This window comes from Pinus tabuliformis, chromosome 6 (assembly GCF_031772625.1).
Source record: "Pinus tabuliformis cultivar Carrire ecotype Pingquan chromosome 6, CPIR1, whole genome shotgun sequence".
NCBI lineage: Eukaryota > Viridiplantae > Streptophyta > Pinopsida > Pinales > Pinaceae > Pinus > Pinus tabuliformis.
The window spans coordinates 841895541-841923460 of NC_142292.1; the positions used below are offsets into that span (position 1 = coordinate 841895541).

At 38.3% G+C, this 27920-nt stretch overlaps 1 pseudogene; it reads left to right on the forward strand.

The window, feature by feature from the left end:
• Window positions 1-75: 75 nt before the first annotated feature.
• On the forward strand, window positions 76-27920 carry LOC149261498 (uncharacterized; annotated as a pseudogene).

Consider the following 27920-nt stretch of genomic DNA (forward strand, 5'->3'; position numbering starts at 1 on the left):
ATTTCTTTTTTGTAATAAAATAAATCAGAAATCGTGGAGGAAAATCAACCCTTACCACTTTGTTTGTCGAGATCAATGTGTAAACTGCCTTTACTGCCCGAAGCTACACCTATTCGGTCAAAGCGATCTCATTTGACTGGATCCAGTACTTCACAAGCTTCTGGTTCTTTATCTGAATTACCAAAAACACCTATACCGGTAAGTACTGTGACCCCAATTACTCCTATAGTTACTGGTACATCTGTTACTGAAGTGGAATCTCCACAATTACCTGAGGAAACTAGAACTGAATCTAGTGAAATGGTAACTCAATTTGTTCAACAACAAGTTGATTCTCAACCTAAGGTTGTTCAACAAGAAATTATTTCTTAACCTGAATCTGTTCAACCAGAAGTTGATCCTAAACCTATCATTGTTCAATTAGAAGTTACTTCTGAACCAGAAGTTGTTCAAGAAGCCCAACCTAAACTTGTTCTTTTACCAGAACACTTGGATCTGGAGGTTGAACAATCCGAAGTTGTTTAAGAAGCCCAACCTGAACTTGTTCTTTTACTAGAACACTTCGATCTGGAGGTTGAACAATCAGAAGTTGTTACCATACCAAAAGAAGATCGATTGGTACATCCTCAGACATCCGTAACTATCAAGACTTACTCTTTACCTTAGGAACAAATACCAGAAGCCTATTACAGACCTGATGGTGAAATTTTTCCACCTGGTTGATTTCGATAGAAGAGGAACCTAAGGTAGAATCACTTGGAACTCCATTCCATTTTGGAACTAGACTGTATCTGTATCTTCATACTCCTCATTTTACTACTCCTTTTGATCTTGATTACCTTCAGACACCCGTTGATTTGTTAGGAAATTTATTTGGTGATCCAGGTGGATGTTGGTGGCCACCCACCTATCCCACTTGGACCCCCACAACTGTCTCTTTCAATTTTCCAGTTTCCGTAATTGTAGCACAATTTACTTTTTTTAGCAATTTTTCAGGTCGTGAACTTCCAGAGCCATTTTGAGTCCCTAAACAATGTTTTTTGGGAAATATGGTAGCAACATGGGTCCATGGACCATTCATAAAGTTATAGTTCTCGGATAGATATTTCTAATGAGATATTGTATGCGTCAAATAGAGATCGTATGCCAAAGTTACGACCCCAGGAAATTGATGTACCAATTTACCCAAATGGGGCCCACAATTTGGTGTTTCATCTTCTAGGGTTAGATTTTGGGATGTTAATGGTTTTCCATTGTTTCGCAAGAATAAATAGGCCTTCAAGCATCATTGTAACATAGTTTAGAGGCATGTAGCCGCCACATCTCTTCTCAGAGATAAGCTACCATCTCCCTAGCTGGTTTATTTCCAATTCTATTTGTATGCATATTTCAATATTTTACATTAATGAAATGAAGCATTATTTCCACTGCATGTCTATGTTTATGGTTATCTCTGTAATTTTTTGTGTTCCTATTTAAATCCAGATCAGTGGTATTAGAGCAGTCTGCTTTTTCTCTGTTTTTCTTTGCATGTCCCCAACGAGGTTAGTATATAAGGAGTTAGGGCTTGAACCGGTCGAACCTTTGCAAGACCAGCCTCACAAATCTCGATGACCTCCCATGGTGGATGAGAAGAAAGACAAGGGGGCAGGAGATCCTATAAAAATCATGCTCGAAGAATCCCTCAAGTGACAAAGGAACGCGATGATTGACAACTTTGCCCAGATCCTCCAGCGGCTACCCAGAGGCGACGCATCGGCTTCCAACAACTACTGTGGAAATGCCAGACCATTTAAGGTACAAGTTAATTTTGAAATCCCCATCTTCGAGGGTAAAATAGATGCAAATTCCATAGATAAAAGGTTAAATCTACTATATGGGTATTTTTCTGTTCATGAATTTTCGAGTCGGGAAAAGATTGTTTTCGCTCTTCTCAAAGCAGCCCCCCACATCAAGGACTGGTGGGAAACCTACTGTGACTAGAAGAATGAAAGTACAGGCTCACTATTTTCAGCTGCACCCAAGGGATTCATTCCAGGATGCCATCAAGGAGCAGTACTACCCTGTCAAAAGCTATGAGGACAAATACATCAAATGCACCACACTGCGACAGGGAAGGGACCAAGATGTGCCAGAGTTCGCAAACATTTTTCATACCCTTCATGCATAGTTGGGAATCAAGGACTCTGAGTTGCATTTGGTACTCAAATATTGTGGCTACCTACACAGATACATCCAGGAAGAGATGGAGTTCCTAAACATCTTCTTGCTCGGCACAACGTACCGATATGCTGTCAAAATCGAGCAAAAGTTCAAACAGAAGAAGCGAAACTTTGGATCTGCAAATCCGAAGACCAAAGGACAAAGCCAAGGTGGGGTGACCCAAGACAACCCATTGAAGCCGCAAGAAAAGAACAACACCACGAAGTGAAAGAAGGACACAGGAAGGTGGTGTGAGTTCCACAAGAGTCCCACTCATAACACAAGTGAGTGTCAGACCAAGCAGTCACTGGTGGCCGAGTTGAAGGCTTCAGAATTAAATGCATGTTCTAACCTTGAGTTAGACCCTGACAAGGGGAATGGCAAAGGGAAGCAGATCATTGATGTGGAGCTCAGCGCCGCTGTTGCCACTGCCAAGATCTAGAAGAATGAGCCCAAGGATCCAGAGGAAGGGGAGTGTCTTTTCCACTCATAGATGTGGGGGAAGGGTTCATCGCTGCAATTCATTATCGAAAGTGGTAGCCAAAAGAACCTCACTTCAGCAGAGGTCATGAAGCGGTTGGGCCTACCGACTACACCACACTACAACCATACAGTATCTGATGGCTTCACCAAGGATGAGATCTCAAAATTTGCAAGCAGTGTCGCCTTCCCTACAGCATCAAACTCTTCATAGATGAGGTATTGTGTGATGTTACACCTTTGGATGTTTGTGATGTATTATTAGGCTATCCATACTTGTGGAGGCGACATGCAGTGTATGAGTCAAGGCCTCAAATTGTCATTATTTCTTTGGGTGATTCATTATACAGGGTATTGGAGGTATCCCCACCTACATCCACCTCTTTGATCACTACTAAGAAACGCAGAAAGCTCATCTCCCAGAGTAGGAAATTCATTTTTTGTCTGGTTCGCTCCCAAAGTAATGGAAAGATCGTTGCCACATCCATGACCCCCATGAAGGGTTCCTACACACAGCAGCAGCAAAGTAATACGGTCATGACAGAACACAGGAACAACTTCTCCTCACCCACACGGGTACCACACAAGATTCCGGTGGGAAACAAAGTCTGGTTGCATCTGTAGAATGAATGCCTTAAGAGCCCACCGAAGCTCCGACCACGCCACCATGGTCCTTACACCATTACTAGGGCTGTGGGAAATAATTCTTTGGAGCACAACATCCCTCCATTTCTTTTCCTACACCAAGTTTTCAATGTGTACTGCCCTTGACCATGCTTCCCACCTTTATTGGACACATCCGAGATTGCAAAACAGCTCACCAGGGACCAAGTTTAGTAGATGGAGGAAGTCAACGCAATCGGGACCATCACTTCCTATGGGGGGAGGAATGATCTAGGTGTATGTTGCTGGCCACCCACCTATACCACTTGGACCCCCACAATTTTCTCTTTCAGTTTTTCAGTTTCCGTAATTGTAGCACAATTTACTATTTTTAGCAATTTTTCAAGTGCTGAACTTCTGGAGCCATTTTGAGGCCCTAAACGACATTTTTTGGGAAATCTGGGAGCCACATGGGTCCATGTACTAATGTTTCTCTTCCCAAAGTTATAGTTCTCGGATAGATCTTTCTAACAAGATATTGTATGAGTCAAACGTAGATCGTATGCCAAAGTTACGACCCTGGGAAATTGATGTACCAATTTACCCAACAGAGCCCACAATTTTGTGTTTCATCTTCTAGGGTTAGGTTTTACGATGTTAAGAGTTTTCCATTGTTTCTCAACAATAAATAGGCCTTCAAGCCTCATTGTAACATAGTTCATAGGCATGTAGCCGCCACATCTCTTCTCAGAGATAAGATAACATCGCCTTAGCTCGTTTATTTCCAATTCTGTTTGTAAGCATATTTGAATATTTTTACATTAATAAAATGAAGTATTATTTTCGCTGCACATCTATGTTTATGGTTATCTCTATAATTTTTTGTGTTCCTATTTACATCTAGATCATTTGGAGATTTGATTATGGCAGAGTCAACATCCCTTACCGTACCATCTATTATGGCTACCACAGAATCTTTTGTCGCAACCCCTTCGATGTTTACTAAGACACCTAAGTCACACTTGTATGGTGTTCTATATGTCCCATCGGGTTACCAATATTTATTAGGAACCCACTCATGTGTTGCTTCTAGCCCTTGGTCTTCACCAGTCTCCCCTACTAGAATTTTATCTAGTTCTTCATTAACAAATACCGAACAGCTAGACCCATCAAGTTTATATCAACCTAGTTCATCTGGTTACCATCATATGTATCCTCTTTACACTAGACTACCCTCATACAAAGAACAATATGCACATTCTCCTTATCCTCCATTCTCTAGGGGGCAACCATATGTCGGTATGTCGTCGTCTTTAGGTCAGCCTAGAATGACTGTCTCTGAGTGGCTACCAACAATGCCCGTTCAACCTATGCTTGTGCATCCAGCACAACCTATGCAATCTGTCTCATCCATACCTACAACATTTGTTGTTATAGCTTTACCGTAGTCACAAGTTCAGATTGTTGTATCTCAAACTGTGTAAGCTGGCCCTTCAACCTCAAACCCCCATGTTTTAGGTGTACAAATTTAGCCTTCTCTGGCATTTTTACAACAACCATTTGTGCCTGGAGTCCAACAACCTCAGGCTAGTTTACCTTTGATTGGAATGAATCAAACTTACACCGGTTTAGTTTATTCAAGACTTGGTCAAGCTTACATTGGTGGGAAGAAACCATTAAATTAACAACCGTTGTATCAACAACAACAACAGTTGCTTCAACAACATTGGTAGCCCCAATATCAAGAACAACAATTCTAGCAATACCAACCTCAACCTAGACTTGTTCAACAAGCCTATGCTGGGTTTGGTCAGCAACAAATTTACCTAGGTCCTGGTCAACAAGCCTATGCTCAGTTTTGACAACAACAAATGTATCCTGGTGCTCAATAACAACCTCACACTAGATTTGCTCAACATACTTATCCTTATTAAGGTTACGAGTAGTAGATGCCTTATGCTGGTATGCAAAGGCCTATTGCATAGGCAATTCCATCTTACCATGGGTATGCTCAACCTGACCTTAATAGACATTTGCCTTTCATCACAATACTTGAATTACCAGATCTAAACCAGCTCATTAATGACCCAATTCTTTATGCACCTTGGTGGTTGGTGACTCCTCATAAATTACCTTCCGATATTCTGAAATTCAATGGAAACCCTGGAGAAGACCCGTATTATCCATATTACCCATATTACCACGAACTTCTTTTAATAACTTCACTACCTTAGCTACCACATTTTTAACCCACTTCTAGTTACCCATATTATATGAAACTGAAACATAACTATTAACAAACTTTAAATAGGCTACTCTACTCATATCTATGATCATATTCATGAGTGGTGACGTCATCGTCGAATGGCTAAAACTTATGTTCATGATCAACTTTTAGCTGAGTGGTTTATAAAATCCTTGTTGCCATCTATAACTAAGGATGGGGCAAAAGGTGGAGTTGTCACTGAGGAGCAAGTAATTGCTCGTGCCCAGTATTTGGACTTGATTTATACACAATCTGGCATGCTCTATGACAAGATCCTGAATGCACCCTGACCAACTTTCACTGTTCCTCCACCAAAATCGAGTAAGGACTATCATTCTGGTGATGGTGTGATTTTTTGTTCAAGCACACAAATGGTAGGTACACCATCTAGTCGAACACTTTCCATTTCCAATCAAACTACAAATGCACCTCATACCACTCTCGTTTTTGAAATCAATGTCACGTCATCTGACAAAGGAAAGAATGAAAAGAAACCAGGATGCAAGAAGAAGGGGAAAAACAAGAAGAAACTAAATAATTACCCTCAAGAGAAATCATCTGATTCCTCTCATTCTGCTAGGAAACATCATTACCCATGTTTGATCTATAAGGATGAGCATTTTACGTGAGATTGTCCTCACCACTCCGAAGAGTCAAAGCTTATGAATACTTCTAATACAACCACAGTATTGACAGATCCTTTTCCAAAATCAGAGACAAATATGGTTGCTAAAGAGCATGCTTCCACTTCCCAAGCGCTTATGTTATCCGCCTCTAAGCTTAAATTTAGAGTTTTGGTCTCATCATGAAGTAAAGATTATGGAAATAAATTGTCATCATCGAATAACTAGGCTAATCAACCTAATTCTTCGACTTCGACTTTGTCTAATCCTATTTGACCACCTATTGCATCTAAGTTAACAATAAAACCACCTAAGGGAGTTGTACATAAACCAACATTTAACCCTTGAGCTCAAGCTGAACAAAATTATAACATACTACAAGGTTTGGCTCAGTCACCTTCTGCTATGTCGACGCTTGAGGTGCTTTGAAATTGTCCCTCCCAAAAGTAGGCTTTGTTGTCAACAATGGGTGGAATCGATCCAACTAATGCCAATCTTGTGGTTTTCAACCATGTGGGTTATACACCATAGTTATCGGCTCAATTAACATCCCTGATTCAAGTAAATGCCTTGAATAAACCAATTCATCCAACCATTATTGACGAGGGGGTATCTGCTTGTACTATGTCTATGAATTGCTAGAAAACACTTGGCTCACTGCCTTTATCACGTTCACCAACAACGTTAAAAGCTTTTGAGAGTCACACATATACACCTTGTGGAATATTAAGTAATCTCCAAATCAAACTAGGAGGAAAAACAGTAACTGTTGAAGACCGTGGGTTTATGCTATGGCTATTGTGGTTTCAACGTACTTTCGTATGATTGCATTCCCTCATAAGGGTGGAATCATAGTTATCGACCAACTCACCTTCTTTGCCTCTAGTTCACAGGCTATTGAAAGCATTCCATTAGTACACAGAGCCCTGCTATCTCTTCAAAAAATTGGTGTAGGTCTCTTCAAGGATCCTTCCCTAATGGGTACATTTTCACTACTGTCACCATCAAAAATGGCGGAAGTGGAAAAAGTTGAGACTTGCAACATGATGTTTTCCACTTCATCTGACTTAAGGAAGATTACAAACAGTTCTAAAGTTGATAGTAATAATGAAATCATGTCGTTAAGCCCTATTTAGCTTGGATAGCAATCAATCTTCTTGGCATGTGCGGCGAACCCAAATCCATATTCACCAATTCTATAGGTAAATCGTTCTTTAGAAAATGGTAGTTTCTCCGATCCTTTTTCACGTAGATTTTCTACTAATGAAGGAATCATCCAATCAATGATGCTAGAAGAAGAACCATGGGAATATTATCATCATCATTCCCGTCTTCCAAATCACATAGAATACTTTTCAAATGAACTTAATCACCCTTTAGTTGTTGATTTCCTTTCAAATTTTGTTTTCATAGATACAGTAGATTCCAAGCGAAACCTCTAAAATATAGAAGAAATAATTTCTATCAATATTTCAATCAAACCTAACATTGTAGAAAACATTCATGTTGGCAAAACTTGTTCTCCATCAGAACTTGATATTTACGTGCTCTTTTTTGTGAATTCTGAGATATATTTGCATGGTCATATGAGGAGATGCCAGGAATTGACTCTAGTATAGTTGAAAATGAAATCAAAATGTATCCTGATGTCAAACTAGTGCGACAACGCCTCCATCCTATTCATCCAAAGAAGGCTATTGCCTTTAAAATAGAAGTTGAAAAACTTTTGCATGCTGGTTTCATTTACCTTGCTCCTCTTACTGATTGGGTTTCCAATATTGTTCATGTCATGAAGAAACAAGGGACAATATGAGTGTGCATCGATTATAGGTATGCTAATCACGCTTGTCAAAAAGACAATTATCCCACTCCCTTTATTGACCAGATTATTGATGAGTATGCCAGATGTGAAATATTTTCATCCATGGATGGTTTTTCCAGCTACAATCAGATCAATATCCGCCCAGAGGACTAATCTAAAACTACTTTTATTTGTCAATGGGGCACATTCTCTTATAGGAAACTTCGTTTTGGTTTGAAAAATGAAGGGGCGACTTTTGAGTGGGCGATGAATTATTCCTTCCATGACATCAAACATATTGTTCAACCATACCTTCATGATTTACCTGCTCATTCATGAAAGTGGATTGATCACCTGCATCATTTGAGAGCTATATTTTTATAGTGTTGTCACCACAAAATATGACTTAATCCACACAAATGTGTGTTTCTTGTTGGTTCTGGTTGTTTTCTTGGATTCGTAGTGTCTAAGGAAGGAATTTGACTCGACCCACTTAAGGTTTAGGAAATTCTTGACTTGCCTCCACCTTCAAATCTACCTCAGTTATAGAGACTCCAAGGGAAGGCTAACTTTATGAGGAGGTTCATTCCCAATTATGCTGAAATGGCCATAGGATTTACTCGTCTATTGGAAAAGGGGATACCCTTCCATTGGGATCAGGTAGCACAAGATTCGTTTGATGCTCTTAAAGATACCTTGATTACTGCATCATTAATGTATTCTGCAAATTATCAAAATGACTACTTCTTGTATCTCGTCGCTGCAGATACAACCATTCGAATGGTTTTAGTCCAAGAGGAAGATGGGATTGAACATCTGATATATTATTTGAGCTACAATCTCAATGATACATAAGTTAAGTACTCTTACATCAAAAAGATAGCTCTAGATGCTAGTCAAGTTGTAGAGAGATTTCATCACTATATCCTGCTATGAAAGACCACTGTCATTTCAGATTGCAACCCTACGACATATATTTTTTCACGTTAATCACTAGGGGGGAAATACTCAAGATGGATTGTCATTTTGCAGGAATTTGATTTGGAATTCATCAAACCCAAATCAAGGAAATCTCTAGTTTTCGTCGAGCTTTTATGTGACCTTTCCTCGAATATCATTGATTTAACATCAGAACCATCAATTCTGGATTAGTCTTTGTTCCGGATTTCATAATCTAACCTGTGGTGGAGATATACTAATTTATCTCTAGACCCAAACTTTCCGGCCTAATACCTCTTGCTCGCAACAACGACGTATTTGATACCAAGCCAAAGATTATCTAATCGTTGGTGACACTATTTATCATCATGGTATTGATACGATTTTAAAAAGGTTCCTCACTCATGAGGAAGCCAAGAAAGTTTTGAATCATTGCCATTTAGGTGGCTGTGGTGGACACTTATCTAGTTATGCTACCACGTAGAGAATTCTCTATGCTGGTTAGTTCTGGCCTACCATTTTCAAAGATTGCATTATTGCCATTAGAAGATGTCATGCATGTCAGATATATGACCATAAATCTAGATTACCACCTGCACCATTGCATCTTGTCGTCGCTGTTGGACCATTTGCGAAATGGGGTATTGACTTCATGACATGTAACCCCAGCTCAGCCGGGGGGCATGGGTACATTATGGTCGCTGTTGACTATTTCAAAAAATGGGTAGAGGCGATTCCAACATTAAACAAAAATGGCAAGATGGCTGCACTTTTCTTTTTCAACCACATGGTTTCCTAGTTTGGTGTACCACAAGCTATAGTTACAAATGATGGGTCGCATTTTTGCAGTCACATGATGAGTGAGTTAACTGCCAAGTTAGGACTTTCGCATGATAGTTCTACTCCTTATTATCCCCAAGAAAATGGACAAGTTGAGGCCATCAACAAAGTCCTAAAGAGAATGCTTCAAAGAATGATAGGGGTTCATAAATGAAACTGGCATTTAATCCTGTACTCTGTTTTGAGGGCATATCGAACATCGGTTAGGAATGCAACTGGATTCACACACTTTCAATTGGTGTATGGTATGGAGGCGATCTTTCCAATATAATGTGAAATTTCATCTCTCAAACTCGTGATTGGCCTATTACCCAACACTTCTGATGAAGAAGCGTGTTTCTTAGAACTCATCCATCTAGATTGAATCCGTCATGAAGACATATTGATTAACCAAGTGCATAAGAAATGAATCAAGGCGCAATACGATAGTAATGTCAAGCCTCACTTTTCTTGAAAAGAGACCTAGTCCTACTTTATGATCAGGCAGCTGATAAACTAGGAGAAAGAAAATTTTAACCACTATGGATGGGTCCTTATATTGTCAAGCGTGTTTTGGAAAAAGGTGCCTACGCATTGGTGGATTATGATGGAATTCATTTGTCGCAGCCCCGAAACGAGTTGTATCTCAAATGTTACTATGCTTAATTAAGTGTAGTAAAATCACTGTATATATGCTTTAATTTCATGTGTGTGTGTCAGTGTATCTTTTAGAGTTTGTATGTGGTTAAGTAATCCGCTTTGCGTTTGTTGCAGATGTCAGAATCTTTGGAATTGCGCTGATGGTGCTAGTCGTAGTATGCAGAACCTATCTTCTGTAGCATGGGCCATTTTCGCTCCAAGTGGTGAGTTAGTGAGTTTTCAAGGGATTTGTATTGGTCATTCTACAAAAAATATCGTTGAGTATAGTGCATTGATCGAATTTCTCTTTGATGCCATTTCACTTGGAATTCACCGAATCATCATTAGGCTAGACTCACAACTCGTCGTACCACAATGAACAAATGTTTATACCATCTGAAACCCAACAATTCTTTGTATTTTCCTTAGAATTCGTGTTTTGGAAAGATATTATGAGTACATTCAATATAAACATATTTCCAGAAACTTTAACACATTAACTGATTCATTAGTGAACTATGTGTTAAACAGACATTTGCGACACATGTAAAAGTAAGTTTTCAATTTAGATCATTAGTTGAATAGGATTGCACATAACCATATATAAAAACTTTGAAAGTAAAATATATAGATGTTTTAAAGTTTTTACAAAATTTGTGTCCAGGACATCTTTGGTCATCTAACCTAAAAACTCAAAATGCATTCAAATCATCCTAAGTAGACCTAGTGATGCTCATGATGACATGTCACAGCCTGAGCTATCATGCACAAGAGCTGCATCCAATGGCCAGGAACACCAATAGTATGGTGCTACATCTTCATAGGTAACTCCTCGATACAGACATCCAGAATACCGAGGGTTAACCCCTTTAAATGATCCTACAACTCTGCGAGTGTCTTGGCCAAATCCAAATCTTGGAGAACTGCTCTCCCAACTTTTCTCCACGCTCATCCACCTGCCTCCTATTGGTGTCTCATCGATCGAACAATACCAACATATGTATGCATGAGAATGATTTTAGTTTATTCTTGGAAACATCAAAACAGAAAAACATGTAGAAACTTAAAAATCAAGAAAATATTTGGTCAAAAAACAATTTACCTATAGCACCCCATTGAGCACCCATTGGTAAACTCAAATCTGGATCTCCACAAAAATCCATCCCTACATATGGATGCTCCTCGATGAAAATGTGTTGTTGATCAAGCCAACTAAAGAATGTATTAGACAATGTAATAGATGACTAACCAACATGTCTAGTCATCAATTCGACCCACCTCTGCATCCATGGATCTCTAGGACCGGCTACACTCAGTGTTACATGTCGAGGTTGCATCAATGGAATTCTCTCTAAGGTAAAAGCAATTAAGAGTGATCCATAGCTAAAATTCTTGGTCTTACCACTCTTTACCTTTGTCAGCTTCTCTTTCAGTGAAGAAAGTACTGCCTCACACTAGTTGAATAAAGTTTGCTTGGGACACTCAAGTGCATACTGCATGTATGATCTGTTCGCTAGATGAAGTGTCACACTTCTTGCCAACTTTGCGATGGTGAAAAGGATTGTTCTCAAAGGCAAATCACAAATATATTTGATGATTGTCTTTCTATCCTTGCCAGGTTGTGTAGCTGGCAGATGGAATTGTTGAACATAGTCCCTCACTGATTCCCCTCCACGGGAAGAAACTAAAAGAGAAATGGGGGCACCACGTCTCGACAAACCTATAAGAAAGTAAAAATCATCAATCATAATAGGGACCAATTTTTCCCTTATGTGAAAAGCATGTCCCGTTGGATCCCATGCATGAACTAGGAACTGCAATACTTCTGATTGTTGCCTCATTCCAGATAACATGAAGTATTTGATCAACCTGCAATTTTTGAGGGCCTCAACTGTAATCGGATCATTTAGAGAAACCATGTCTTGTTCTTCATTCTCTCTTTCTCACCAAGTAATAGAAATTTTGATCTGATGAAAGCCTACAATCAAACCATAAGCTTAGTTAAGATCATTTTCATGCAAAAGACTGGAGAAATGTTGGGCCAAACAGGTGAAACAAGTTTGTGAAACTCACCCAGCGCATCCTAGGCAAGGAGGCAGTGTGTTGTAGTGTAGCCAACCTTTTTTTTGGGTGCTCCCTAACACAATTTTTGACATGGAAGCCTGCGCTGATCCCAGGGCGAAATATTCTAACCCAAGGTGCCCTAAAAACCCTAAAAACTTGCACGAAACTATAAAATAATGACATGAAAAGAAAGAGAAGGGGTAGATATCCTACCTGGTCTAGATGGCATGAGAAATGATCCACATAATCTCTTGTAATCAGCTACTGAAGATCGAGGTAAAAAACAGGGTCAGAATGCAAACTGAATGGTAAATATCAAATGGTGAAAATAACATGGAAAATTCTTGTTTTATGTTTACTTCATGATCATTAAATGAGTAATATTTAGTATTTACGTATTTTTACCAATGAAATAGATATGTTTAATCTATTTAGTGTTGCTTGGAACATATTTACAGCTAACTTACAGAATTTGATGTGCACAATCATGAATTGTACTTTGACCATAGAGCATACTTTTATCTCTTTTACAATCTCTGTTAAACATCGAAAAGGGAACCCCCTTGGAGTCCTCTTTAAGCTCTTTTCAAACTCTCAAAATATGAAAATATTACCAAGAGCATGTCCTTTTTAGCTTGTTAACTGATTGGAAATGAAATATACTTAGTATAAGTTTCACCCTTTTCCAGACTGAGATAGATTATTTACGAAAAATGAATACATTGGTCGAACATGGTCAATAGGTTCTCTCTTGTATTGTTTTACACTTTTTTGGACTCGAGAGACAAATCTACGAAAAAGAACTTGTGGAGTTTTCTTTTTGTCCCTTTGCAAACTCTCTAAACATGAAAAGGAAAAAGTTATCATTGTCGTTAGAATCGCTAAAAGATCAAATAGTGACAAACTTGTCCGTAATGACAAGACCGAGTTTCACCTTTGCTAGACTCGTTCAAACATCACATATGATGGATTCACCTGAAGGGTGGAATTATACAACAAGCATATGTTATCCTCCTCAAGCTTGATAAAAATAAAGAGGTATTAGTTAGCAATGACTGGGGAAAATGGGAAAAGGGGTAAACCACTTTATGGTAGCAGGTCGCTCTTGAACATGACACTTTCACTTCATCACTGTGACTACATGGGTTGGGTTATCTGCTTGATGGTCATCATACCTTGGTCTATCATACCATCCATTACTTTGGTTTTGGGTCAATGTTTCCAATTCATTCAGTGCCACTGACATGTTCAGGAGAAGTCACTCAGTAAAAATTCATTCTTTGCAATACTCATAAACCTTCATTTTCATGACCACCATTCCTGAACCTTGTGTTGTTAGTCACATTCCATCTCCAAAAATCATTACACTCATTTCGTGTCATTGATGTGGAATACATCAATGCCCTCCCACAACTCGTTTCTTCTGGTCCACATCAACACATTATCCAAGAAGTTGACTTAGAAACACCCTTCCAGTACCTTGAGGTTTGCATAAATCAATGGCAGGTTTCTCGCTTCCGGCAATAGGTTGACATCACTGGCCTTTGACTGAAATACTTTGTATGTTGTTCAACATCAAAACATCCATTCATACCATGTAGAATGTACTACAGTACCTTGAGGATCATTATAATTATCGGTGAAATCTCTTGCATCTATTAACAGATTACATCAATGGCTGGTAATCGCACGGTGTCTTCCCATGTTCAACTCTAGATCAGATATTGACATGGTTAGACTCATACTTGAGTGAACGATTAAAACAAGTTAGAAGACCCCGAATCTAGTTTCATCCATCCAAGATGGAATTTCAAGAAAGTACCAAATCATCCAATCATGGGTCTATATCTGTAGATGACTATCTATGTACTTGTAATGAAAGTTTATATGTTGAGCATGGGTATTCTTTCCCTCAACAATTCATGAGAAAAATCAAAATATCATGATATTATGTATTCTAATTGATGCAGGTCATCGTCCACTTCAAAACCTCCTCATCACATCGTAAAACATATCACTTGACATTATAATTTTCGACTTCATGATTTAGGGGGAAGCTATTACAGGTCCATTTTTCCACATCACTCCCATCATTTAGATCAATACTATTATGGCTCATCAAACCCTAATGCAATTGCTACATGCCCTAGACAAGTCATCACTTTGAATGCCTCCTTCCTTGAGAATTTCTTGGCTTGAAGCCCAATAGAGATGCCTTCATGAGGGACTAGTGTAGCCTTGGTCAGGGGTAAGTACACTTTAGTGTAGGTAGGCCCATGTCAAGGTACTTTTTAGAGCACTTAGGCCCATTTTAACCTACGCTGAGTGTGATTGAGTGAAATCATCATAGGGTTCTGGGAATATTCTTATCTTCTGCAGCCATCTAGAAGATTCCCACACTTATCATCTCCTATGAGCTCGAAATTGGATATAGAATGAGTTAAGTAACTTCCTATCCTCTCATCCCTTCCTCCATGGAAACTAACTCTAAGTTTGGAAGGCCATTCAATACCCTCATTTATGACCAAACCTCCTCCATTTTACTATAAATTGGTGTACTCTAAGGAGATATTATTGATGTGAGGTTTGAGATTGTAAGCAAGTACTGTTATGCTGCCAGAGTGTTGTGTTTTTGATGTGTTGTTGGTTGGAACCCAAGCTGGAAGAGTGACAATGGATGGGACTTCATGGTTGTAATTCTTCCTTCTACTTAATAAAGTTGTTTACACCTTTTCCAATATTCTTGTCTTTATGTACGATGATTATATGTGTAAATGCTTTCAATTCCATTTGTTTATAGTAGATAAATGTCTTGCTTTGATTGGTTTTTCTCTTGTGTTTATGATTGCAAGTATTTGTCGAGCAGATTAAGTTTGAGAAGGAGCAACGAGAGCCATACAAAGGAGACAAAGCGAAAGAAAAAGATAACAAGTAGGACCCTTGTCTTGTTTATCTTCTATAGAGAAAGGTTAAGTGCTTTAAATATGTTGTTCTAGGTGTAGCTACCCACCTAGGGAAATTGTGTTTATCCCTTTGATGCAAAATTACACATAGCACATATTTCCCACTATTGTTGGACACATCAGACATTACAAAATAGCTCACACATAGAGAGTTAAATCCAAATTGCGTGGAACAAGCCACAAATGATTAGATCATGGAAACACAGATCAAGAACAACTGATAGAAAAGGATCTAACTATATCAAGTTCTCAAAGCAGGCCAACTCCTTCACTAGGGCAAGCGGCTCACCAAAGACCAAGTTTAGTAGAAGTTTCCTCATCTAATGGAGGAACTCAACGCAATGGGGACCATTGCTTCCTAAGGGGGGAGGAATGATCCATGTGGATATTGGTGGCCACCCACCTATTCGACATGGACCCCACCATTTTTTCTTTCAGTTTTTCAGTTTCTTACTTTTAGCACCATTTACTATTTTTGGCATTTTTTCGGGTCCTTAACTTCCGGAGCCGTTTTGAGGCCCTAAATGATGTTTTTTGGGAAAACTAGGACAAAAATGCTCCATTGAACTATATTAATCATTAAAATGTTGTATTCCTTGGATATATATTTCTAATGAGGTATTTTGCATGACAAACGAAGATCGTATGCCAAAGTTATGACCGAGGGAAGTTGACATAGCAATTTACCCAAAGAGGACCCATAGTTTGGCACTTCATTTCCTAGGGTTAGGTTTTTGGATGTTTAGGGTTTTCCATTGTTTCTCAATAATAAAAAGGCCATTGAGCCTCATTGTAACACAATTTAGAGGCATGTAGCTGCCACATCTCTTCTCAAAGATATGCTACCATTGCTCAAGCTAGTCTTATTTCCATTCTATTTGTAAGCATATTTCAGTATTTTATAGTAATGAAATGGAGTGTTGTTTCTACTGCATCTTTGTATTTATTGTTATATCTGTAATTTTTTGCATTCCTTTTTAAATCCAGATCAGTGGTATTATAGTGATCTACACTTTCTCTTTTTTTCTTTGCATGTCCCCAATGAAGTCGGGATACAAGGAGTTAGGGCTCGATCTGGTTGAACCTTTGCAATATCAGCCTCGCAAACCCTGACGACCTCCCATGGGTGAAGAAAAAAGACAAGGGGGAAGGAGATCCTATAAAAATATTGCTCGAGCAGGCCCTCGAGAAATAAAGGAACGGGATGTTGGATAACTTTCCGCAGATTCTTCAACGATTGCCCACTGATAGCACATCCACATCAACTAGCCACTCTGGAGACTCCACTCATTTTACGGTACATGTAAACTTTGAAATTCCCATATCTAACAACCAAATAGATGAAAACACTGTAGATAAATGGTTAAATTTGCTAGAAGGATATTTTTCTATTCATGATTTTTCTAACTGAGAAAATATTACTTTTTCTCTTTTCAAAGCCACCCCCCCACGTCAAGGACTGGTGGGAAACCTACTGTGAGTAGAAGGATGAAAGTATGGCCTCACTTTTCTCAGCCGCACCCACTTGGAATTGATTCTAGGATGCCATTAAGTAGAATTACTACCCTGTCGAGAGCTATGAGGATAAATATATAAAGTGGAGAACATTGCGGTAGGGAAGGGACCAAGATCTACCAAAGTTTACCAATGCTTTTCATACCCTTCGCACGAAGTTGGGTATCAAGGATTTTGAGAAGGATTTGGTACTAAAGTATCGCGGCTGCCTACACAAGTACATCCAAGAGGAGACAGAGTTCCTGGACATCTCCTGGCTCAGCACGATGTACTGATACATTGTCAAGATTGAGCAGAAGTTTAAACAAAAGAAGCAAGACTTTGGATCTGCGAACCCAAAGTAGGGGAAAGGTGCCCCAAAACTATAGAACAAAAGGCAGAGCCAAGGTGGGGTGGCCCATGAAAACTCACCAAAGCTACAATCAAATAACAAAATCATAAAGCTAAAGAAGGACATGAGAAAGTGGTGTGAGTTCCATAAGAGCTCCACTAACAACATAAGTGAGTGTTAGGCCAAGCAGTCACTAGTGGTCAAGTTGAAGGGTTTGCAATCAAATGAATGTTCTGACTCTAAGTCAGAACAAGACAAGGGGAATGACAAAGGGAAGAAAATTATTGATGCAAATCCCAAAGCCACAATTTCCACCATGAAGATCCAGAAGGAGGAACTTGAAGATCAAGAGGAGGAGGAGCGCCTCTTCCACTCCCAAATGTGGGTAAAGGGTTTCCTGCTATAGTTCATTGTCAACAGCAGGAACCCAACGAACCTCATTTTGGCATAGGTCATGAAATGGCTAGGCTTATCGACCACAACACACCCACAACCGTACACCATCGGGAGGCTTCACCAAGGACGGGATCTTTGCATGAGCCAGTAGTGCCACCTCCCATATAGCATCAAGCCCTTCACAGATTGGGTACTGTGTGAAGCTGCTCCCCTTTATGTTTATGATGTATTATTAGGTCAACCATGTGGAAGAGACATGGTGTGTATGATTCAAGGCCTCCCACTGTTATTGTTACTCTCGGAAATAAGTCGTACAGGATACTGGAGGTAGCACTGCCTACTACCATCTCTTTGGTTACTAAAAAACAATGTAGTAAGCTCATTTCCAAAATCAGGAAATTATTTTTCTTGATGATACATCATCAAGGAAAGAAGAAGATGATGGCCATGACCTCTAGACAAAGCCCCTCCACATGACATATGAGGACATCTTCACGTCCCCTGCAGGGGTGCGTCTGCACTATCAAGTCAAGCACTCCATCGATTTGCACCCAGGTGGGTTGTTGCGAAATGTACCAATCTATCAGCGCGCCATTCTAGAGAATGGTGAAATCAAGAGGTAGATTCAAGAGATTCTATAGAAAGGTCACATCCGATCGAGTTCATTGCCCTACGGGAACCTGATCTTGTTGGTACAGAAGAAGGATGGGACTTGAAGACTCTATATTGACTATCAGGCACTGAACAAGATCACTGTGTGGAATAGGTACCCGATCCCATGGATTGATGACCTGATGGACCTGCTCAAGGGGGGGAGGGGAATATTTCAGCAAGATTGACTCGAAGTCTAGATCACTAGGTACCAATCGAACCCTTTGATGTGTGGAAGACTACCTTGAAATCTAAGGAGGGAATTTTCAAATGGTTGGTTATGCCATTCGGGTTGACAAATGCTCTTAATACCTTCATGAGGATGATGGATGATATCTTACAACCATTCACCAACTGATTTGTAGTGGTATACTTGGATGACATCTTGATCTTTAGCTAGAGTTGGGAAAAGCACCGCCACCACATACGAAAGGTTCTCCAAACACTGCGGCAACACAAGATGTGTGCGAATTTGGAGAAATGCACTTTTATCATGACCCAGCTTCAATATCTGGGATATATTATTGATGAACGGGGGGTGCATGTGGATCCAACCAAGACTGAAGCCATTCAATATTGGCCAACCCAAACCACTATGTCAAAGCTCCATAACTTTTTGGGCCTTGCAAATTTCTACTACAGATTAGTGTTTGGGTTATTTCATATCACTTCGCGCTTGAGTCAAGTCACCAAGGGATTAGCAAAAGAAAAATTCTTTTGGTCTGAATCTCAACAGAAGGCATTCACAGAGTTGAAACATACCCTCTGCTCCACACCAATGCTCACTTTACCAGACTTGCAACAACCATTTAAGATTGAAACAGATGCCTCTGACTATGCTATTGGGGTATTCCTTACTCAACAGGGGCATCTAATGGTAGATCACAGTGTGACACTTTTAGACCCAATCTGGAAGTATCCCACTTATGACAAAGAGATGTGTTCCATTATGCAGGCCTGCCGACAATGGAAGCATTATGTTTTGGGGAAGGAAACGGCCATGCACACAGACCACCGACCCCTGAAGTTCATCCAGACGTAAGGGAAGTTGTAAAATGATCGCCATCAGAATTGGTCCACATACCAGATGCTCTTGGACGGTTAGAAAGTTCTAGATTTTCACCTCCAATATGACCTATTATTCCACCTGGGACACCTTTGTGTTCCTTCAATCGAGTGTGCCAAGATGATTTTGGAAGCACACTACAGTCAGGCCACTGGGAATTTTGGGGTAGAGATAATAATGGCAGTACCGTAAAAGTGCTTCTATTGACCGAATCTTTGTCAGGATGACGGGAATTACATTAGATCCTACACTGCCTGCGCCATTGCCAAACTGACCATCAAGAAGCAAGGCCTCTATACTCCACTACATACTCCTAGTCGGCCTTGAGAATCCATCTCCATGGATTAAATGTCAAGCCTTCCTTATGCTAAGCATGGAAATGATTGTGTTCTTGTGGGCATCAGCAAATTCTTGAAGATGGCCATCACAACGTCCTACAAGAAGAATATCACAGCAGAAGCCACTACTAGACTCTTCTTTGAACGAGTGTGGGTACTCTTTGGTATCCCACAGTCTATCATCTCATATCGGGATAGAAAGTTCCTCAGTAAAAAAATTTTCTAGTCTCTGGTTGATGTTGGACACCATGCTCACTAGGTCCATGGATTTCAATCACTAAATTGATGGCTAGACAGAGATCGTCAACAGGATGATCATACACATTTTGTGCATGTACAAAACAAAGAATCCACACACATGGAATGAGAGCCTCCTTGATGTCCAGTACAGCTATAATCGGGCTCTCCACAGCTTGACAGGTCACAACCCTTTTTAGGTGGCCTTGGGATTCCATCCACTATGTCCCATTGATGTGGCCATGCTGTTTGCAGCTACTTAGGAAGATTCAACTCATGTCACGTTCGAAGCCGATAAGGAAAACAACTTCACTGAGCATATCCAACATATCCGCTAGTAGTTCCATGATATTCTAGAGAAATAAAATTCCAAGTACAAGAAATGACATGATGAACATAGGGTGCCACACAAGTTTTAGGTGGGCAACAATGTTTGGTTGCATTTGCAGAAGGAACACCTTATCGGAGTCTATCAGAAACATAAACCACTCTAATATGGTCCTTACACCATTACCAAGGCTATGGGAGACAATGAATTTGAGCTCAGCATTCTCCCATTTCTTGGCCTGCACCCAGTGTTCAATGTGGACCGCCTTCGACCATACTTCCCACCATTGTTGGACACATCAGACATTGTAGAACAACTCACACCTACAGAGTTAAATCCAAATTGCCTGGAACAAGCTACAACTGATCAAATCATAGACATGCAGATCAAGAAAACCCAACAACAAAGGATCCAACCATATCGAGTTGTCAAAGCAGACCAACTCCTTAACCAAGGCAAGTGGCTCACTAAGAACCAAGTTCAAAAGAAGTTTCCTCATCTCATGGAGGAACTCAATGCAATGGGGACAATTTCTTCATAAGGGGGGAGGAATTATCTAGGTGGATATTGGTGGCCACCCTCCTATTCCACTTGGACACCCAACATTGTTTCTTCTAGTTTTTCAGTTTCCTTATTTGTAGCACAATTTACTATTTTTGGCAGTTTTTTAGGTCCTGAACTTCGGAGCCGTTTCGAGGCCCTAAACGATGTTTTTTTGAGACACTGGGACAAACATGGGTCATATATATATGTTGGTCATTCAAAGTTGTATTCCTCGGATAGATATTTCTAACGAGGTATTGTGCGCATCAAACGGAGATCATATGCCAAAAGTTACGACCCTCGAAAGTTGTTGTACCAATTTACTCAAATGAGGCCCATAGTTTGGCGCTTCATCTCCTAGGGTTAGGTTTGGGATGTTTGTGGTTTTCCAATGTTTTTGAATAATAAATAGGCATTTGAGCCTCATTGTAACATAGTTCTGAGGCATGTAGCCAGCACATCTCTTCTCAAAGATAAGCTACCATCACCCAATCTAGTCTTATTTCCATTCTGTTCGTAGGCATATTTCAGTATTTGATAGTAATGAAATGAAGTGTTGTTTCTACTTCATATTTGTATTTATGGTTATATATGTAATTTGTTGCATTCCTTTTTAAATCTGGATCAATGGCTTTGCATAAATCCATAGTGATTCTCCCCCCATTATTTTTGCATGTTAGGTTCACAACTCACTAAGTTAGTTTTGTCTCATGATTTGGATTTATCCATTGAAGTTTACTAACTTTTCTAGGCCAGGAGACGACAAATTTTTAGGAATATGTATTTGATGGTGTGTGCAACCATGGCAAGTATAAATCTAGTAAGGAGCATTATTTTATTAAACACCCCAAAGACTGAGTGACCATGATCAAGAGTTGACTTACATGGTGTGTCAATCATTGACCTACAAACAACTTCATTCTATTGCTATAATTCATCTGTAAGGTAATCTTCAACCTCGGGTATGTAGTCTAATCATTTAATGCTGTTATTAAGGCATTGATTGTGTCTTTCCTAAGGTTTTCATGGAAACGCAAAGTTAGAAGTTTCTATCATGACATTTCCTTTTGCCAGGGTTTCATCTAATATTGAATGAAGTTAAGAAATGATTCATCAAAAATGTATTAATTATTGCACCTTAGTATATGGGAAAGCATTATTAAATATTTTCTAATATGAAATTCGTGAAAATAAAATGGTCATTAGAACTATGTTTTAAAAGAACTTTCTTCTTATGTGTTGAGCCACTTATAAAAAAAATTGCAACTCATTGCACTACTACTATGACTCCTCCTCCCATGAAAATTTAATATAATAATCTGAACATAAGATAGGTGGGGTCCCCAAGAATAATAAGCGGTAGTTGCATTTCATATTTTATGATGACGTAAAGTCTAACAAAAAGTTATAAATTTTGAAATACATATATAATTCCAATTGTGGTTGAAATATTTGAATATTATAAAGATATTAATATAGTGATAAAATTGAAAATGATGGTTCAATTATGTATACTTTTCCATTGTAGTTTCATAATCAATTTTGATCGAACGAATTAGCAATGTGCTCATGCAACAAGTGATGACTTGTTATTTTAGGTTCGAATATGGTATGCATATATATGTGTTGAAAATGTTCTAAAGCCATTATGAATTTCTTCACACCCTTCCACATTGCTAGAGGCATACATAAGTTGATCACAATCATATGATTTATGTCCTCAACAAGGTGTAGCTATATATGTTAGTTACCGAAAAAATTTGGGTCACTTTGTGCGGTGACCCAACCTTCAACGTGGGTGTAAACATATATATCCAACATAACCAATATGTAGTGACAAGTTTCAACTTGGTCCCACGTGGGACATCAATACACCACATTGTGCATTCTATTCGACACACACACAAATTTAAACTATGAGGGGTCAACAATGCCATGCATGTGGTTATAATGGAAGCCAAATGGGCCAAATAAGATAGCACAACTATGAATTGGGATCCCATGTAGCAATAGCGTCAAATAATGTTAACCATGAATGTTTGCTAGATGGATTTTTGGGTATTGTATACACTTCGTCTCAGGAAATTTATGAGGTTGTAGGTACTAGATTGCGGAAATATCTATTTGAATCACATGGAATGGGACTTGGGTGTTAATATGAGTTTTTAGACATCACTTGAGATTATCCCACCATTTCTCGAGGAATAAATTATGGCTTGTAACCAGTAATGGTGGTTGGAATATCATTTTCCTATTGCAAGAAGGCTGAGCTTATAGTCTTGTGTGAACTACTACCTATGCGATCACAATGACTGAAGATAACTGTCAACAACTTCTCTTGGAAAATTAAAAAAAAAATTGATCATAGGTATGGACATTATTTTGATTTTGGATTCCACTTACTGGTGTTTGTTTTGCAAAATTTTGGATTGTGTGATCAATTAAGCCTTATTATTGGTGTTAAACCTCACGAGAATTACCCTTTAGATAACCCCTCTCTAGATTTTTTCTCTATCATGCACGCATGAAATCAAGTGTTGTTATGATTGTCTCTAGCTCGAGCTACGATGCTTATTGTTTTCAGACGACCCATATTGGCCTCACACTACCTTGTTTTAAACTAAAAATATCAATGGCATAAAAAAATCTCCTACTCAACACAATTTGCCACCTTGTGCATTTAATTTTTCTTGGCTTCATGCGAACACCTACCTCCTATATATGGTGGTGAATTTCTCAATCCAGATTTTTTTTTCAAATACATGATGTTACATGCTTCCTTGTCTCCTTGTCTCAGGATTTGAGATAATATTTTCAAGAAATATTCAATGGTACATGATTGTTCAACTGACACACCCCAATAACCACATTAAACACATTCTTGACCAACTTGCTTCCCTTGGTTGACATATATGAGGCGTTGGACATCCATATCATGTCTCTTAATTGAATCTAACCAAAACCATTTTTAGTTTTTGTTCTCCTCTACTTGAAGTTATATGCAAACGAGCTTGTGATCCTAACTTGTAATATCAGATAATTCCCTTTTTTTCGTTGCATGCATACACAATATTTGTTATGACCTATAACTCTCCGGTCACATTGTATATTTTTGGAAGGAAAATGAAAAAGTCATGCCTAGTACCATTAATTAGCACATATCTATTGAATCAGTTAGCCTGTATAACTAATTGTGTACCTAGGAACATTGACCACATTCCATTATGCACAACCGAATATTTTTCATTTCGAAGGGCCTTCATCTTATTTCATTACCACACATGTGTGAAACACATATATGGATGGTACTAATTATTTTTTGAATGGTCATCAATTCTACATATTCCTAGTTCGCATAATCCTTATCACAACACACTGATCACATATTGTATTTCTCTCCCTAGTGCTCAGTACACATGTCCTAGTGCTCAATCGCTCCTCTGCAAAGGCATTGAACTCATCCTTTATTCCTTGTTATGACATCGCGTCAATGGATAAATCATCAATATTTGTTCATGAGGGTTTTGTTTCATATATCATGAAAGGGAGAAAACGAGGTATGATACCCATCCCTTGTCCATTGTCGTCTGCCTATTTCTCCCTTCTCCTAGGCCTCTCACTAAAATTGCTTCTCGGACTAGGTCAACAGGAGAATAATTTTCGACCACCTATTGAAGCATGTAATGGGAGTTGAATTTTACCCTGTGACATAAGGCCAAGAATCATGGTTTATTCCCATGCCCGCATAATGATTCATATCATTTAATTCAAAATTTATAGTTAATATGTGCTACTCCTGTTTTGTCAAACACATAAATCAAAATTTATTTATTAAATGTCAATGGTTCAAAACTTTTTGTATTATGTTTATATGCCAAATAAATTTCTCTCATAAAAATATAAGATACATATGTGTGCATAATAAATTCATTCTATATCATGTTTCCATTTCCCCTCTCCTCATTTCTAGTCCCTTTCATATTTTCCATTGAAGAAAATATCGAGCTAGGTTATATCTCTGTTGATCGTATAAAAACTTAGTCATATAGGTAAGATTTGTTTAAATTTACGCTGGAAATCATTTTTGTAAAGAAAAAAAAAAGGAATGGAGTATTACTATTTCCTTTACATAACTATGTGATGTCCATATACACATTTTAGATGTCTATGAAATATATTTGTTGTATACTGTAAGACTTTGCTCTATTCAGTAGTGGCAAAAATTCTTCATTCTTCTTTTTACATCATATACATGCTTTCATCTCATTGATCTTACTGACATGCATGTACATTATTATTTCCCTTCTCTATATATCTCCCTTGTGTGTGTAAATACTCCAACATTTTCATGGAATATGATTTCAGATAATCCATGTTTTGTTGATTAAATATATTTTTATGGTTGTATGATGAAATCATTTTCATTACATCGCATTATGATATTTTTTATCATATGTTCAGGAGGAAATAGAAGGGGACATAAAAAAATAAAGGCATGGAGAGAAAGTAGAAATAAGAATATCATATTCTCTATTCATTTTGAGGAAGATTCTGAGGAATTTAACCGGTTAACCCAAAATAGTCATTTGTACCTTACAACTCCGCCTCCTCCTACACTACATGCATCCCAAAAACTTCATTTTCCTCACCCAAACATTGTAGGATTCCTTGAACCTCAATCTCCCAAGTAGTAGCTAGTTCAAAATGATTGATGGGAGGCTAACCTTGCCAAGCCTACCTTTGGATTTGCTCGTCATCCCACATTGTCTCATCACTTTGTGCATTATTTCATTACGCCTCCTTAGATACCCTCTTATTTATGTCACACTACATCATTTTATGCACAACATCCTCTTGAATATCCTACATAGTTAGTAGTGGGAAAAACTCATACACATGCTATGCCAATTCACTCTCATTATGAGGCCACCTCCTCTCGTACTCATTCTGACATTCCTACAACTGAAGGAGGGGGAAGGAAGGAAATTTATTTCACTGATATGCATCCAGATAAAAAAAGAGAGAGAAAAAAATAAGAGAAGAGACCCTCCTACTAGGCTATTCCAAGCAGAGATCCTGAGTTATTTTGAGTACTACAACTTACCTATTTTAGTGATAGTAGAAATCCTTTCAGGAGTGACAAGGAGTAAAGAGATCTCATCTAATTTCTAGTTCTTTTTGAAAGGTTGCTATTATTTCTTGCATCAATTATTACCATCAAAAGGTTTGGTTTTTCTTTTAGATAGCGATAATTAATATGATTTTTGTAGAAACATTGTTTTTCAATATTATCAAAAAGAGCCCATGCCTCCTAGTACCAAATATTTTTTTATTATTTGGAATTTTGATGTATATTGTATGATTTACATTACATATTAAATATTTTTAAGTGATTTCCGGTCTTCATTTTCATATAAATTAGCTAAAACAACAAGGTGTACTTTAATTTTGTCAATAAAATAAATATTTTTGACAATTGATATCTTTTAGCATACTTTGTCCAATGAGTCTATTATTTGTTTTCTGATTTTTTGAGGAAGATTTCTTAGATATTTATGGAAGAAATTTATTATTATTTTTTATATTAGACCTTGAATATAGACTTGTATAGCCTTATTTATCATAAGGTATGAATTTTAAGAAATTTTCCATCAAAGTGACTCATTTATTCACTGCTAGTTCACCTTAATTTCAATTTATTAACGTATAACAATATATATAATTATTTATTTTTTCTTTATTATACTTTTGTAGCCACTTCTCTCAGATTCTATTATACAAATATGTGATGTAAAATTTTCATATTTCACTATTATTAGAGTCAATCCTTTGGCCTTCCTTCAGTGGTCAAAATGGGCCTCTTATTATGTCTATTTTGTTAAATTTTTTGCACATGAACTTTAGTGCAAAACATGTCGTAACTATGTCCATCAAAAGCAACTCAGAAAAATATTTCCAACGATATATCGCACTCCCAAAAATGGATCCTGGTTCAAAAGATATGACCAAATGAATGATTGACTCAAAGATTTCCCCGTGTAGTTGTTTATGTGTTTAATGATCCTGAGGAAACTCGGAGATGTCGGTGGCTGGGCTGTGATAGAGAAGGAGAGAACATAGCCTTTGAGGTCTATTATCATGTTGCTAATCCTCATCTAACCATATGGCGAGCTCGTTCTACTTTGATTGAAAGAGATATCTTGTCCAGAGGGCACTATACATTGTTGACAGGGATGTTGCTGGTGAAAGGTTTATAGCTGCTGGTCTGATGGTTCTAGAAAGAAATACTTGGAGATTTATAGGAAATTTCAACTGGGAAAGCATTTCTCTTTATCCCAAGATAAAGTGAAGACTATGAAATTTGGATGGGGAAAATACACACCTTAAGGTCTCTGGGAAGACAGTTTAAGCTCTCTTTCTATAGACAATGAAACTATGATGTTATATCTCTTGCATGGCTTTAACACGGACAACAATAAATTCTCTCAGCCTGCATAATTCAAGGGAATTGAAAATTTCAATATCAATCTTGATATTCTACATCCTATTCTGATTGAATGTCATGTATTCAAGTTGCATTTGGAATTTAATCTCCTACGATATGTCAAGGAAGTAAGCTCAGCAGCTCATGCTGAGGTCATGCAAAGAACAAAAGTTGGGATGAAGGAGTGTCAATTGGAAAGCACATTCTTGCATTATGTGTATATGTTTGGTGGTTGTAGGTGTTGCTCCTATACCTGCATCTTTGAAACAGGAGAGAATAGTTATGTTCTCCGCTATGGACATGCTGGAGCTCCAAATGATAGGACACTAAAGGATGGTAAATTGGCATTATTAGATATGGGTGTAGAGCACTATTTTTATTGTTCTGATCTAACATGCTCATTCCTTGTTAATGGAAAATTCACGAATGACTAGTGAGTTGTGTATAATGCAGTTCGTGGTGCTCACAATGCCGTTATTTCCAAAATGAAGCCTGGTGTAAGATGGGTGGAGATGCACAAGTTAGCAGAGAGCATTATTATAAAGTGTTTGAATGATGCCAACATTCTCTTAGGAACTGCAGAAGAGATGTTTACTGTAATGGTTTTAAAACAAAAAGAAAGCAATATCTAG